The sequence below is a fragment of the Rhinichthys klamathensis genome, unplaced genomic scaffold (assembly GCF_029890125.1).
Source record: "Rhinichthys klamathensis goyatoka isolate OS25496 unplaced genomic scaffold, OSU_Roscu_1.1 h1tg000013l_1, whole genome shotgun sequence".
Classification (NCBI taxonomy): domain Eukaryota; kingdom Metazoa; phylum Chordata; class Actinopteri; order Cypriniformes; family Leuciscidae; genus Rhinichthys; species Rhinichthys klamathensis.
Genome location: NW_026606565.1, coordinates 335834 through 353035, shown reverse-complemented (window position 1 = coordinate 353035; position 17202 = coordinate 335834). Strand labels below are relative to the sequence as shown.

The following is a 17202-nucleotide window of genomic DNA, read 5'->3' as shown; positions in this document are numbered from 1 at the left end:
CTTTTTGAAAATTGTATAATCGTTTTTCAAAACAATATGAAACCAACATGAATAAAAATAACTTGGTACAAACTTAAAACTACAAACTTTTAAAAAAGATTATTCCTCACATTTATCAAGGACACTCTCACAGTAACATGTCATTGACCCAGTCATTGAATCGTATCAATCAACTAGAGTGTTTTTGTTTTGTTTTCATTTTTTTGTGATGATTATCACAAAATCAAATGATTGTCATGTTTCGCTATGTGGTTTTATTCAGAGGGCAGCCCAAACAAGCATATTGTTTTACATTTTTGGCAAACCGAGAATGAAGTCTTTCAAAAAACCTAATGAAGCATCTGATGAGCATCCAAAAATGAAAGGCGGTTACAGTTCTACATGAGCCAAAGTGAATGTAGAGCTCCTATCTGTTCAGTGCGGTGGGGGGGAGAAAGGATTGGGAGCCAGTGGAGTGGCACAGGATGAGTGGGAGGTGCTGATGAGAGGAGATGAAGGAGGAGGTGAGCTCGAGCTGAAAGCCAGCAGTCTTAAAGCATCCCTCCTCACACCTCTCAGACACACACCGCTGTGAGGAGGGAGCTTCACTGACAACAGCTGCATAATAACACTCAACACACACATAGTAAAACAATGCGGACGGACCCTGAAGAAAAAAATTATACTTTGGAAAAATACTCTATAATTTGTTACAGCAAAATTAATTAGTTTCTCAAATTATATTTATTATTTAGTTTAAAATCTTACGTTTTGATTTAATATTAATCTTATAATCTTTAATATTAATCTATATGCATCTATAAATACAATATATCAATATAACATTTTTGGGGCTTTTTACTTAACTTAATTTCACCATAAACAAAAGCTATATAACATGAAACATTTTGTTAGACAATGTTTAATTTAGTTTACTTTATAAAAAAAATGTTTTATACTTTTTATAATGTGATGTCTTTTTAAAAGTATATGTATCTGTCATGGTTTCTGTTATGTACCAAAAATGTGTAAATTAAAGCTGCAGTCCGGCATTTTTCCTCTTTGTCGCCATCTCTGTTTGAAATCTGTAATTGCAGTTATTCGCGGAATTATTAACTTTGCGTGAGTTGCACATCGGCATGAAACAGCGCGGATGAACACAATGTTTTGAGACTGCGAGTCTGTCAGTCACCGCGCCGATGTGGAAACTGGCATTCAGAATCACACATTCTACTTTTGGAAGTAGGCCTACAGTATGACCATGACAACATACGAATTTTCATCGGAAAATGTCATCTGAACAAGTAAGTAACATCCACATCAACTAAGGGGGGAAAGCCTTGCAGTAAATCGTGCTGATTAAATATAACGATCGCGTCAAACCTTTCAAATTATACTTTGTTCTCAAATTATCAACATCAGCATTGTGACTACATTTAATGTGTATTATGATTACCCTGTAGTTCAGTTTCTATTTCTGTGCAGTCTAATTTCTAATTGTCATACCAATAAATTAATGTTTCTTTACTGGTTTTCTTTGAGAAAAAAGAAAAGAAAAAAAACACGTATCTGTAATCCGATGCATATTTAAAACTATATATAATTTCGGAGGAGGCCGGTTTGGTTTGCTTGGAGTAGAGGTGAATTGCTCCCTCTCATAGCTAGCACAAAATATTTACCATAATAGCTAAACGAATAAAGACAGGAAACTCCGTAACTGTGTGAATTAAGCGAACAAGTGTGCTACTGTTACACGATTGAACTATTGAAATGTCTTACCTGTCCTAAAAGAAAAAACGCCGTCTCTGCGTCCGTTTTGAACCGATGTTTATCCTTGTTTTCGCATGGGCCAGTTGCAGTCTCTTTTTTCTCTAACGTTACCCACTCCGAAGTCCGAATTATTTGGGTTTTTACAAGTGGTGAATGTCCAGTTGTCACTGGTGATTGTCGTTTGAACCTTTCTGGATCCGCCATAAGTTTAATTATTTAATGCTGTGAGAAAAGGCTAAAAATGTCCACCTCCAACATCCTCACGCAATATAGCCGACTAGCCGGGACGCCTTCTTTATGTGTACAGATGTGACGTAATGACGCAAAGACATGCTCGAATTTCCCGTGGAAATCCACCAGTACCACTGGAATTAAAATCATTATTACAAGCTAACCGTTTTGAATCGGGCAAAAGCAAGCAGATATTTTTGAACACTGGCTGGTTATGTTTTTTTTAATTATTATTATTTTGGATAATTTTTAACCCAAAAAAGTTACGGACAGCAGCTTTAATCAAATACAATTAATAAAACCCACAATCATTTCTGCAGTCAGTAAAGCTGAAAATGTCAAGTGAAAATAGTGTTTCTATGCAAGTAAGTTTAAACTGAAAACCATGATTTTCGATTAGACCAATATAAAAATGCACTTTAAATAAACGGTCGTTTCACTTGTGTGAACTGATCTACAAACAGAGACTCTCTGGAACTAACCTCCACTCTTAAAACAGACCAAATTGTTTGCGAAGTTTCGTCTACATATCCGCAACGACAACTTGGATTGGAAATAAGGACACGCATCAAATTACACTCTCTCAATCAGTCACACACACATGCTTTCACACCACATCTGGCCAGTCCTCACACACACCGGGTGCCAGAAAAGAAGCCGGATACACACTGTGCACATCAACACAATCTTCATGGACACTGATACACTCTCACAGCTGTCAGCTTCCTCCTGTGCCCGCCTCAACACACACACACACACACACACACAAACATACACTTGCAAGAGAACACTTGGCTTTACCAACTAACATGTAATTTCAGACACAGATGCGCAGGGCAACCACACACACACGCGCTCGCACACAGACATACATTATAAAATTGGTAATAGTGAGCACATGTGCTCACATGGCACACGGCATAATGACACTTACACTCATGTGCACCCCAGTACTCCATCGCACAGACACACACAAACATGCTGTGGTTTGTAGCGATTTTTTACAGTCTATGGATGCAACGCACGCAACCTCTTGCAAATCACTTTGGTAGAAGAGCGTCTGCCAAGAAAATAAATGTAAATGTAATCGGAAATGGTCGTGTTATTGGCCTCATCTGCCCTTCCCTGTGCAAGCGCCGTGACTCTTTGTTTGACATGGTCATTATTAAAGGTCAATGGGAATGTTGTTAACATGACAAAAAGCCTGTCGTGGACTTTCAATCTTTGACACGACTCCTATGAAACATGCACGGTTTGGATTGTTTTACAGGTAACACCGACTCCCGCCATGTGGCATTATTGGGTCATTTGTGCTGTTGTGGAAATGTCAGTTTGCTTGCATGTTACAAGGTGTCGTGAATCGTTAATGAAGAAACAGGGAGGCGTGAGCTGAATTAAAAATCATCACAACTTAAATAAAAGGGGAAAATTACTAAATAATATGAAATGGATAGTTCGGCCAAAAATGAAAAATTCTGTCATTACCTCACCCTCATGTTGTTTTAAACCCCCAAGACTTTGGTTCATCTTCGAAGCACAAATTAAGATATTTTTAATGAAACCTGACAGATTCCTACCCTTCCATTGAAGAACCATTACACCAAAAATTTGGCACTTCAAAAAGTTCATAATGACATCATAAAAGTAATCTATGAATCAAACCGTTTAATCCAAGTCTGAGGAGACACAATTGCTTTAGGCTAGGCTATATGATGAACAGATTTAATTTATTCACAAATCAATATTGAACAACGCAAACAGAGCACATCAAATACAAAACATGAAAGCACAACCGTACTTTCTTGACATGCAAGAACAGACCTTAATGTTTGTTCTTATTTTTCTGTATTGAATAACATAGCCTACTAAAAGCACATGTAAAGCACTTCATTTTAGTTTTAAGTGTGTTGTTCAATATTACATTTAATGGCAATCTATTTTAAAGGTGCACTATGTAACTTTTAGGCCTCTAGCAGTTAAAAAACAAAACTGCATTCATTTTGCAGAAGAACATTGTTTTGGTTGTGCTTCGGCTCTGTCACTTTACGGATGAATATGGTTCACTTCTTTCTCATAGCTAAACAAAAAGAGAGAGAGATTATCCTACTGCTCAAAAAACATTTACTACTAGGCTTAAGAGATAGGCTAGTTTATATCTATACTGTATATATCCATCTATAGTTTAGATGGAAAGGATCTCAATCTGATTAGCTGAAGACGTTACTGTGGCCCCCATTAATAGTCACGGTACATCCTTGAAAATAAATTCCAGCACAGCAACCAAAATTAAATGACCCTTTACAATAGATTAGAATGCTTTACAATGAACTGTTAAAGAGCTACATATGGCAATTTTTCTGTTCAATAAAATACCTTATTCAATATGCACACATCCAGAAAACTTAAGACAGGTGCGCGATCAGATCAAGCACTTCACTAGAGAGTAAACCAAAGTCAGTACACTGCCACTGCTGCTTCCAAAGAATCATCTCAATAGATTGCCACTGCTGCTTTCAAAGAATCAATTTATTGAACAGTGTGCCGACTTTCGTTTAATCTCCAAAAAAATACCTTACTCACCTGTTGAGTAATAAAAACGCCTATAGTGTATAAAAATAAATGTCGCTTTTACAACATTTCAAATCCATCAGTTCTCACTAGAGCATCATGATTAATCGCTAAAAGATCACGATCTCGATTCAAACGCACACGCAACCTTTATTATAAATGACAACGATTCGCCTGTGCCTAAACCTTTGACAAAATCATACCGGAACATTCAAATCGGTGTTCGCGCTGCCACTGACCCAGAGAAAGCAGTTTTGAACCACACTATTGTTATTTCTGTGTTAATCATTCATTCATTCATTCATTCATTCAAAGTAATCATTCATTAAAACCCCTTTTTTTTTCAAATTAATTAAACATTTTTAAATAGACTGCAGCAATTAATATTTTATCAATATTAATTCTGGTGTTCTGACATTGAACCTGGAAGCGCTGTTTACACAATGCGAACAGCATTAGAGACTGACAAGGAAGAGAAGAAATTGTTGAATAAAGTTGTTATTTTTGTTTGTTTGTTTGGTCCAAAATGTTTTCTCGTCGCTTCATAAAATTAAGGTTGAACCACTGTAGTCACATGGACTATTTTAGCAATATCTTCACTACTTTCCCGGGCCTTGAAAGTCGTAATTGCGTTTCTGTATGGGGGATCAGAAAGGTCTCGGATTTCATCTTAATTTGTGTTCCGAAAATTAGCAGAGGTCTTATGGGTTTTTAAAACTAATCTTAACTTGTAATGTTCATTTTCAATTGGAAGAAATATTTACTTTTTTGGCAGACATCAAAAATATCAGACATCAAAATACTCAGGACTCAAGATTCTCATCTGTGATGACTATTTTGAGTATTTAGGAGTGTTTCTTTTACAAAGTACAACGGCTGCCCCGATGGAAATGTATAACTTTTCCAAAAAAGTATTGTCCGGACCTCCGCTTGGAATGAAATATAGAGACCAGACCTATTGGAACTTAAATTGAATACCCCTGTTTTAAAGTGTATTTTTTTTTAGTAATTACAGAATAGTATGCTAAAATATATTTATTTTACACAAGGATATGTATGTGCATTGATCAATGTGTATTTGTGAATAAAATAATAAATTAAATCTGTTCATCATATAAAGTGATAGTCTCTTCAGATACTTGGATTAAACCACACAATATATATATATGTTTTTATGAATTTACAAACTTTTTGAAGCTTGAAAGTTTGTAACGGACAGATATTTCTCTGGTATCCATAAAAAAAAACAAAGATGAACAAAAATATTTTGGGTTTGGAACAACATGAGGCTGAGTAAATGATGATAGAACTCTCATTTGAATCTCTTTTGGGTGAGCTATCCCTTTAAAGGCAACAGCATATGATTAATATTCTTTTTTTATTAATGCCGACTGATCAGAATCCAGACTGAGGCCACGCCCATCGTCTTAGTTTTGTGACTGTATTGAGCTTATTAAGCATGCAAAGTACTATGCTATTAGTATGTATATTAGACTCAAGGTAAATCTCTCTAGGTTGCTTATGTGCAGTTACCCCTAATTACCATGTGTGGTGGGAAGAAAGAGATGATGATGATGAGAGAGAGAGAGAGAGAGAGAGAGAGAGAGAGAGAGAGAGAGAGAGAGAGAGAGAGAGAGAGAGAGAGAGAGAGAGAGAGAGAGAGAGAGAGAGAGAGAGAGAGAGAGAGAGAGAGAGAGAGAGAGAGAGAGAGAGAGAGAGAGAGAGAGAGAGAGAGAGAGAGAGAGAGTCTAAAAAAGCAATGGGAGGTCATAATTCCTGTACTTTTAATGAAAGTTGTTGGGAAAACTTCACTGAGGCAACAAAGCAAAAAACAAACAAAAAAACTCTGTGTCAGAGTAGCACAGAGTTTAAATTAATGCATCATTTCATAAATGCAGCCTTGCGTTGTCCTATTTCTTTGAAACAGATGACAGTTGTTGCCCAATGAGACAGTTTCTCTCGTGCTCAGCACACCATGCTGTGAGTTAACCAGCAAATTATGGCTGTAATAACGCAAAAACACCCTCCTCTCTTCAATCATTTAGACAGTGTATCTATAGATATTTAAAAACTAAATGCAGGCAGCATTCCTAAACACACATGTACAAAGGGTAAACAGGATAGGATTAAAAAATGCCAGACCCTAAAGCCACATAAAGATATTAATAATTTATGATATTTAAACTACATGGCAAACAGTTGTTACAATCAGACGGCGTTGCACGGATGTAACAGCACTGCTCATATAGGCCTGCAGCAACATTACATTACTGATGCACCAACATGCACACCTGTGCATCACATGCTTGATTACACTTACAATCTCTTTCTCTGTCTTTCCCTATCTCTCCTTCTCTCTCACACACAGACACACACACGCACAGCTGGACTGAAGGTGAATACTTTGAACAGGTATCTGAGCAAACAATCTACACTACATGGATATTTCTACTTCATACCTACATTTATCACAATTCAAAAACAATTTAAAAAAAATTACAGGTGAGGAGGATTAAAACTCAAATAAGTGTAATAATGAAACATGGTATTTTGAAGGGGTAAAAAAATGAGGATTTATTGCTGGTCCAAATTATTACTCAGCCCTGACTTCATGACATATAGGCCTAGATATACATTTTATTTTTAGAAACCTATTTTATATGTGTCAGAAAACATAATATGTACTTCATATTATGGTAAGGGATAGGCCTAGTTTACCCAAAACAAGGGATTTTATGTAGCCTACTCACTCACCCTCATGTCAGTCATTCCAAACCTGTTTGACTTTCTGTCTTCTTTGGAGCATCCAGCTTTGGAATGACATAAGGATGAGTTAATGAATCAATGGGGGGTGGTGAACTATCCTTTTCACATTTAGTTATATTTATGTCATATTAAAATCAGCAAAATTTGTAGCAACATTTAATATATCAGAGTATACCAAATGTTTAGTTTTAAAGGCATAATAACACAAGTACACGATCAACGGGCGCAAGATATTATGCAACTGTAATTCATATAACAAAATGTGCAAATGTAGCACTCCTCACTTTTGAAGTCTGTTGTTCTTAACAGTTTTAGCATAGTAAGTAACACGACTATAGAGTGGTGCAGGGATGATGTCAAAACCCAGAAGACTGATTCGCCAGTGGATCCCTTGGGATTTTTTTAAATGGGGTTTTTCAATTAATGAGTAAAATAAGGTATGTGCTAAACATAAGGTTACGACACTTGGGCGTTTTGCTCAACAACATAAATTACACACACTCATTCCCAAAAAATACAAATTTATTTTAAATAAGTAACTTAAGTTATATTGTAGTGCTTATTAGATTACATTCCTGGCTTTTAACTCTTTAAAGAAGACTTTAGAAATCTCAATGGTAAAAATACTTCTGGAACCAAGGCTACTAAAAGAAAACTGGAATGAGCACTCTATTAGGCATACTGAAAGAAAAACTAAGCACCTGTATGTAGTCCATTTCAAAAACATCTGCGAAACTAAAAGTTATCAAACTCATGGTGAATATGGCGGTGGTTGAGGAGAGATCCCCTGATATGATTGTACAGCGCTTTGGGTGTACAGTAGTACATATGAAAGACCTATATAAATGCCTCATTCATTCATTCATTCATCAATGAACCATTTCTGTTCTTGCCTTGATCTAAACAAAAATATTTCAGCTGTGTAATATTTTCTAGATCTGTGTCAGGTAAAAGCATGCCATATTTCTTGTCCTCCTTCTTCTCCATTAACCCTCTGGGGACCAGAAACGCGCCGGCGCGTTTTGCTCGTTTTTTTTCACATAGCAGAAAAATAGACTTAAAGTACTACCATCATTTCTGTTCATATAGAGTTAAGAAATATGAGAAAATAATCTGTTAAATGTCTACTTTTTTATGTGCCCACATACAATCGAAATAAAATATTGTGCTTTTGTAAAATAAAGAAAATAAACAGGGTGTGCGTTCTGCCTCTCGGTCACCGTGAACTTTTTTTCTGGAGCACGTCTCTAATCTTCAACACAACTCAGCTAATACTATTCACCCAGCCATAAGCAATATATCTTTTAAATCATTTGAGTTTGTACTTTTAAATGATCCGATTCAAAACTAAAATTATTATTCTCCGTTTATGTCATCTATATAAAAAGAGAGACGTGTCAGCCCATCTCATTATCGTTCTCTCAGCTGATTATCTGTGGTAATGTGACACGCCTACGGAGAGCACGCGCTATTCAAACGCAAATATGTGAAGCAACACATTGAGACGCGTTAACGCCCATGAACTCTGAAAACACACATTATTTTTTAGTCAGATTAATCTACTGTCGTCTTGCGCGGCTATATGTGGAACAATCCTGGGACATTTACCACTGGGTTATTTTCACTTCGAGGATGAACAGATTCAGCTGAGAAGTAAGTGTTTTTTGCAAGTGCTTTGTTCTAATCGCGATATAGAATAACGTAGTGTCTGTAAACGGAAAAATAGCATACTGTTAAATGTGAATCATGTTTGTGTCACACAGTTTGTGTGTGTGTGTGTGAATGAATGAATGAACGCACAGATACGCACTGTTACAGACTAAATAACAGACAACATTTCGTTGACTCGTTTTGGATAAAGTTTTTACTCTAAAATAGACATCAAATAAGCTTTTTTAGGAGTTTCTGCTCATATGTTAAATATATAGTATGTTTTGTCAATAAACTAATCAACCAAGATGTTATAGTGTTTGTTCAAGCTATATCAAAATAATGAATCCTCAACTTTGAAATATGTATGATCAAACTAAGACATTTATGGAGAAAGACAATTTTCTTTTCAAGATGTTTCCAACTCTAACTTTGAACTGAAATAAAACCATGTCTATATGGTGAAGGGTGTGTGATAGAAGTGTCCAGACGTATGCACCCTGTATTTTCCTTATAATATCCAAACAATCTAAAAGCCATTCTTTTTTAAATCTCCTCATTCTTTGTGCAAGGCTCCTGTAATGATATGGCCTGATAGCACCTAATAGGGCCATTATGGGAGGGTCTTTGTCTTTCTCAGGTGTGGAATGCCATACATATTAATGAGAGATCAAGCCTCCTGCATAAAGCTTTCTCAAACAAAACACGTCATTAAAAATGTAAAAGACTTTATTGACTTATCTGAATGAGTAGTCAGGATGATTCTCACATAGTTTTGGAGCAAATATTCTAGGCTATGTGATACAATTTTCAAAAGTCTTGTGAAGAAATAATCAATATGTGTTTTGTGGTCTTATTTCAGCAACTTTCATTTTTATTTTTTTCAATAACCACGCATAAACATTATTCTATTAAAAATACAAACATGTACATACATGTTGCTCAGATCTCATGGTAGCCAAGTTTGTGCTATATAGAGTGAATTTACACCTTTGCCATTAACATGTTTATAAATAACTGAAAAAAGCACAAATGTCAGTGCATGTCAAAACATCCCAAGGGCCCCAAAAACACTCTGGTCCCCAGAGGGTTAACATACTGAACAGAAATCTGTCAGTATGATCAATCAGCACCTTGAATACATACAGCCCAAAATGTCTCCTCAGCCTGGTCCACCATTATCCGTGTCATTTCACTGCCCCTGAATCTCATCTTGTTTCATCCAACAGCTGCTATACACATCTCTGCACCTCTCCACTTCACAGAAACAGCATCACAATACCTGTCTTATCACTAGAGACCTCCTCAGGGGGAAAGCAAGGCCCACACTGGCTTGATTTTCAGCCGTTGTTAGTTTACATGTGTCAATAGCGTTTTATGGACAGGTCTTTGATTGGATATCAGAGATGAATGAATCAAGAGACGCCGTGATCTCACACAGTGTCAGCGAGCTCACGTTAAGCTGTCAGGTGAATTGTCTATGGAAACGAGGGAAGTCTTGCAGGGATTTCCGTGGTAACTGTACAGGACCGCAGTTGTAGTTAGACCGAAATATCCGTGGTTACGGTAACCGTGGAGATGGGTGAAAGGGAAGACTCGGCTTCCTGTGGAAACTCATGGCTGATTAGAACAGGATGCCACTGAGTGCTACACTTTCTGTGTCAACGTTTCCTCTTATTATGCTAACATTTCCGTCTTTCTTGTTAAAAGTCGCTTCTGTTTCCCTTCTGTTTCATAGAAACACTCTCCTTTTTATTTTCCTCCTTCTCCACCTCCTTCCATTGCTCCTTTACTACCACTTGGCCTCAGCTGTATAACACTAAGGTGCCGTTTACACAAAATGCTTTTAAAAATGTTTGTTAGACAGGCATGTTTGACTATTGCGCTCACGTCTTTTGCTGCGTCTTGCAAATGAGACGTTATTCTAAATTAACACGACACTCAAGTTAATATGGAATCCCAATTTTAGCCACATAAAAAATGATTTGGTAAATCATAATTAAGACATAAAAAGTCATAATTATTCAATACAAATAACTAAATCCTAAGACAACATCAAAAACACATTATAATAGAATAAAAAATCATTATGAAATGAAAAGTCAGATATTTTTGTTATAAAAATTATTAAAATTAATTATGAAACTTGAATGAAAATGATGACATTGTAGATGATTTTTTTGTCATAATTGTGACATCTCAGAATTTTGACTTTCTGTCGATTTCGACTCATCTCTTAGTATCTCATACTTGTTTAATATAACAATTTTGACTATTTTTGTCAATTCTGATTTCTCACACTTATGACATGACTTAACTCTTATAAATTTTTTTTTTGTATTTTAGTCAAAGCATCATATGTGGCGGAAAACGGCTTCCATAAGTTAAAAGAAGTACAAAAAAATGTGTCTCTAGACCTTTTTTTGTCATTCCACTGCAGCATCATGTGTTTTTAAAATAAAAAATGCTTTCAATGTTCTGTAAACGGCCCTAACGCAGCAATAGCTCTGTGTGTGAGACAGGGTGGGCTGCTTTATTTGGGTCTCACTCTCAATGTCGGAGCAACTGCGGTGTCCCACGTGCTTTCTCCATCTGACCCCAAGCACCCAAACTGCGTCTGAGGTCTAATGTAAATTAGAATGGCCTTTATCAATAGCGAGCCAGTCTAACCTCTGGGGAGTCGGGGGAGAGGGGAGCAATGTAATCTCTTTCAAACACCAGCCTATGATCTCGTTAAAGACTAATTGATGTTCTGTGTTAACGAGCTTTACCTTAATTAGTCACATTTAAGTGAACGGAGGATACTGAGAGGGAGTTGGATGCAGTTTGGGGCATGCTGGACTCATCAACACAGCTATGTGAACAAAAAAAAAGAGAGGAAAGTAATCAGATGAAGAGAGTAATACAGAAACGCTGAAGAGAGGGATCCAACAGAAAAAAAGAGATGTTAAAAAAGCAGCAATACTCTAGAGCCGGAAAACCCGAGAGGGAATGATAGAGAGGATAGAGAGCAAAGGTAAAGGAGAAGATAAAGAATCAATGCGCTGAAACAGAAAAAGGAGAAAGAGGAAAAGAGAAATGCAAACGTTGATTCAAGCTGCTCTCATCTTTCTGTCTGAGCCCTCCAACCATGTTCAGTCTCAGATATTCAATTCCTCTTCTTGCTTTCTTCCTCTCCTTCATTTCCTCCTCTCACTCCCTCATTCTGTTTGCACTGTATTTCTCTTTTCCCCATCCTTCACTGTATTTCTGTCTAAGAAGAGTCTTCTCCTCCCCATCCAGCTTCATCTGTATCCACACCTCTGCTACATCCTCCTCTTCAGTGCATTATAGTCTCTCACCTTCTTTCATTCTATACTCTTTCATTCTTTCACTCTCCCTCCTTCTTTATAAGTGCACTCCCCCTCCCTCTACAGTAAAGCCTGGAAAGCAGCTGTAAGACAGACCGCTGGAGTGAAGCTATATTGACACTGAAGGCAACACATTAACATTACTGTGCGCATTACAGTACTGCAGTGTGTGTGTGTGTGTGTGTGGTCCTTGGTGATTTGCGTGCCTAGTATCCACAACATGCCTTGTTCAATAAATGTGCTTTTTTTGGAGGTCATAATCTTTTCTCACCTATAGCAGATATACTGTATGTGAAAAGAGTCTCAAGATAGCAAATCAGTACAGCGTGAAGCTTATGAAAGGTCACGTTGCACAACAAGCTGCTAGTACACTAAAACATATAATTGAACTCAAATGTTTTCTGTGTATGATGTATGCCAGCACTGATCTCAGGCCTGTCTTGGTCTACATTAAGACCTCACATTCCCTCTGCAGGACTCCAGGCTCCATCTTAACAGCTTTAATAAGTTTGGCGCAAGGAGGGAGTAAAACTTATTACAGAATATGAAGCAGAAGCCCCACATAAATGATTTTACTTCATCTAAACGCCAACGGTTTGATTCATATCGCAGGAGGAAAACTGTGGGCCTATGATGGGCTCATATGAAATTAACATAATGAGCGCTGCTCATAAATCTCACTGATTTCTTACCCAACTATTAAAAAGCAAATGGCCAGACTTTGAAGAACGACAGCAATTGGTGTATTGAGATATTTCAATTCACTGTCTTCCCATTTAAATTATTATCAAAAATACTCGAAAATAAATAGGATATGCTATATGTAAATACGCTCGCATGGCACTGAAACACCAAGAATATCAAACACACACTGTGAGACACTGAAAACTGTGCTCAGTAAAATTGATAAATCCGCAGCACAACTGGAGACGAGCTGCCTGACAGCGCGGCGCATCGACACGATCATTAGCCGCACCGAAGCAGCATTTTAAACACGTTTTAATATTCAGTTGCTTCACAGTTGTTGTTTTTATGAAAATCACTAATTGTGCCCGCAGACTGCGCGTGTCTCAGTGCCGTTTCCAGGCGCGTGCGTTTTCGCGTGTTGCTGTAACCTCTGTGCGTATCTGTGCAGTGAGAGAGCAAGAAAAGTCTAAGTATGTGCCGTTTCACTGAGGAACAAGTGGGCTTATAAGCACTGGCATATGTGCGCGCGTGCAGCAATGACAGAAGGGTCAAACCCCAGCGCGCGCCGGCCGTATCCATCTATCTTTCGCGTGCCATCCATCTTTTCCAGTAACGTTACCCTCACCCGAAGCCGCCGGTGCACTGTCAGTGCCATGTCTCCTCGCTCCACGCAGTCAAGTCCGTGCAAAAACACAGCAGTATTCATTAAACTGTTACTTACTGTGTTTTCACGCGCCTGTCCCCCCTCTCTCCTTTCGGCCCTCCATTCTCTTCACATCATTCCCCTCGAGGTATCCTTTTTGCGGCTTCTCCGGGGGAAATACACCTAGAAATATATATATTCTACATGTATTCAATTTCGCGAGCTCTCTCTCTCTCTCTCCACCTATCTCCCGCTCCCTCCTCTCTCTCTCGCTCCTCTCTCCCACTCTCTCTCTCTCCGCTCTTTTGTTAAAATTCAGTATATGCGCCTCGTCACCTAGCAACCGTCAACCGTCAAACTCCCTCTCTCAAGCGCGCGCGCGCCTCCCGCTTCTCTCTCTCTCCCTCGCTCTCCATCACTTGCGACACGTGTTGAATGCTAAACTTAGCGGTGTGGAATAATATTAATAACTGGGTGGCTCGAGGTCTCTTCCTCTGCCTCTCACTCTCTCTCCCACTCCACACACACACTCACGCTATCGCGCACACACACCTCCTCCTTTCGCTCGCGCATATCATCATGCAATATAAATATTTACTAGAGCCACTCAGTCCTCTGTTGCATGCCCCCCGCAGCCCCCGTCCGTGTCTCTCTCCCCTCCCATCATCCCGTACTGCGAATCAATGGAGCCGCGTCGCCACTTCTGCTTCTTCGAGCAAAACGGAGAGGTGTGTGTCCGTAACGCAGTCCATCCGTTTCACTAGACACGCGTGTATCCATACAGCAAAGACAGGGGGGGAAATACGCACCGACCGTGAGCGCGCGCGCATGTTCTGGAGAGTGAGTTACCGTTGCTTATGCCGGGAAAAGTAGCTTGAGCTGCAGTCACCGTGTTAATACATTATTTTAAAATAATATTTTTTCTTCGTTAAGTGCTTTTATTATTTCACCGGTTAGATTTTCTACCTCTCTTTTTATATCTGTGGTCTACTGGAAGTGGTCGCTTGTCAATCGATTAATAAACCAATAACTCAATCGCCCATGATTAATACCGACACTCTGTGTTTCATTTAGTGAGCTCTGATGATAAATGGTCAATGTTTTTTTCAGAAGGTCACTGACTGAATCCCAGCGTGACGCAGCGCTATTGATGAAATACCGTTCAGCCATTTAAAGCAGTCGTTTCCAACCCTGTTCCTGGAGGCCCCTGAACGCTACACATTTTGGATGTCTCCCATCTAACACACCCATTTAAAGTCTTGGAGTACTCTACTAATGAGCTGACGACTTTAATCAGGTGTGTTTGATTTGGGAGACATCCAAAGTGAGTACTGTTGGGGGCCCTCCAGGAACAGGGTTGAGAACCAGCGTTTTAAAGCATAAACTAAACTACTGATCCATTTCCTCATCTCCACTAACTAAATCTATCAGCATCATGTCTGTGCAAGAGAATGTACTGGATATAACAGTCAAAAACAAATTAATGCAGTGCAATTAAAGTTAATTCATATCTGCTTCATTCTTAAAGACAAGTAATTAGTTATTATTATCAGGCCCTTAAAAGAACACGGGCCAGTTGTAAGTTATATGATAAATAAGCAACTTTAAGTTCAAACACAAAATTCAAAAGATGGCTGTCCGCTTGTTTCCCTGGTGCATAAGGTTTATTTGACAAATAAACGTACATTTCATATTATGCCACACATTACTTTCATTTTTGTTTACAACCGTAGCCAAGTCTTCCCTTACAGTTATTGATAAAAAATATTTGTTTTGAACGACATGAGGGCCGGTGAGTATAAACGATGACAGAGTTTTCCATTTTTGGGTGAACTGTCAAGTTATGATAAAATGGAAGTAGCAACAGATCTTTCCTTCTGTATTGTGACACATCTGATCTGAGAGTAAAGATTTATAAAAAAAAAAAAAAAAAAAAAAAGGATTAAATCTATGGAGAGGACTTCTATGCACCGGCTGCTGATTTTATTTTAAGAACTGGGCGTCGCATTCAAAAGTCCTGTATACATCACTAATAGAGATAATTTTTCCTTTTCACTGGAAGGTCCCAATATAACATTTTGATTAAACATTATAAAGGTAAAAAAAAAAAAAAAAACGTTTGTTCACATAAAGATCTATAACATAGAAAATAGAAAAATATGCTTACTGCAAGACTACATGGTGCAACCGAATGAAGTACAAACTTGCCAGTTACTAAGCCCCAAGTGTAAACTATACATCCCAATTTAAAGGGAGTGTTCAACCAAATATAAAAGTTCCATTATGATTATAATTTCCCTCATAATGTTTTAAACCTGTATGACTTTCTTCTGTGGAAAGGCCAATGAAATTCAAGGGCGTCAATGTTGTATTGGACCCCATTGAAAATTAAGCTGAAATGTTTTTCCACAGAAGAAAGAAAGCCATACAGATTTGGAACAATATGGGGGGGGGGGGAGTAAATCATAACAGAATCATTTTTTTTTTTTTTTCATACAAATGGACTGGTTCAAATCTACCCAGGTCATAACAATAATTGTTGTGAGAGAACAAGGGAACCAGTGTTGTAGTTGTCAGGTTGCACAAACCCACATATCAATCATCAGTCTGAATCTCATTGGCCAGCGACAGATGTCAGTTGAATGGTTCGCAACATAAACTGTCAAAGTGACTGAGTGTGACTGAAGTGAGGGCATGTTAACAAGTTTCATTCAGTGGAATTTATGTTCACACCCTTTTCACCCTCTTTCTCTCTCTCGGTCTCACTCTTTGTATATGTGTCCTGTTGTTTGGGTTACAGCTCAGAGCACAACAGATGAGTAAACATTGATAGTCACAAGTAAATCCCATCAAATCAGATTGGGGAATGCAAAGGCTACGCTCCCTCCTGCCCTCGCTCTCAGTTCCTCTTTTTCTCTCTCTGTAGGCGTTTCTTTCATTCTGTCTTCGACTCCTCGCAAAGTCTGATTAGAGTTGATAAAGAAAAATCCCATTTAATCAAGTAAATAGTAGATGGAGGAATCAGGCAGCAGTCCCAGAGGCACACACTGGGCCTTATAGGAATCATATTGAAGGTTCGTACAGGCCTTGGGATAATAATACGGACTACGACATGGCATCTGGCATTAGTGTCGGATAAAACAAGCAGACGTGAGGGAGAAGTGCAGAAGAAACTAATAGGAGAACTAAAGAGAGAGACTGCCTGAGGGAAGATGGAGAGAGTGAGAGCCCTATTCAGCAGTGCCACACAGACTTTCCTTTCGCACTGGGAGACCTCGACGACGATTGAATTTCTTCTCAGTCCTAGCTGTAATAGAAAATAACCAAGTACTTTCGCGCAATAGCTGTCAGCGACCTTCTGAGAAGAATAGGGCTAATCCTTTACGGTGCCCTCGCAGAACGGCTCCGTTCAAATCCGCTACATTTCATTTCTTGAATAAATTTTCTTCCTCTTAAAGATAATTTTTCCCCCCTCTCACAGTGAGACTGAACTGAACTTTGACTGGGCCTGTGTTAAACGTAGACTCGAAATTAGGCTTTCAGCAAAGAAATAAAGCG

At 38.3% G+C, this 17202-nt stretch overlaps 1 protein-coding gene across 1 annotated transcript in view; it reads right to left on the bottom strand.

Moving 5' to 3' along the window:
- LOC130104057 (glutamate receptor ionotropic, NMDA 2D) overlaps positions 1-14147 on the bottom strand; it is an 86892-nt gene extending 72745 nt beyond the window's left edge. The window contains exon 1 of the mRNA XM_056270451.1: positions 13723-14147. The gene's annotated coding sequence lies outside the window, so the exon portion shown is untranslated. The remainder of the gene's footprint in view (positions 1-13722) is intronic.
- Positions 14148-17202: the final 3055 nt, after the last annotated feature.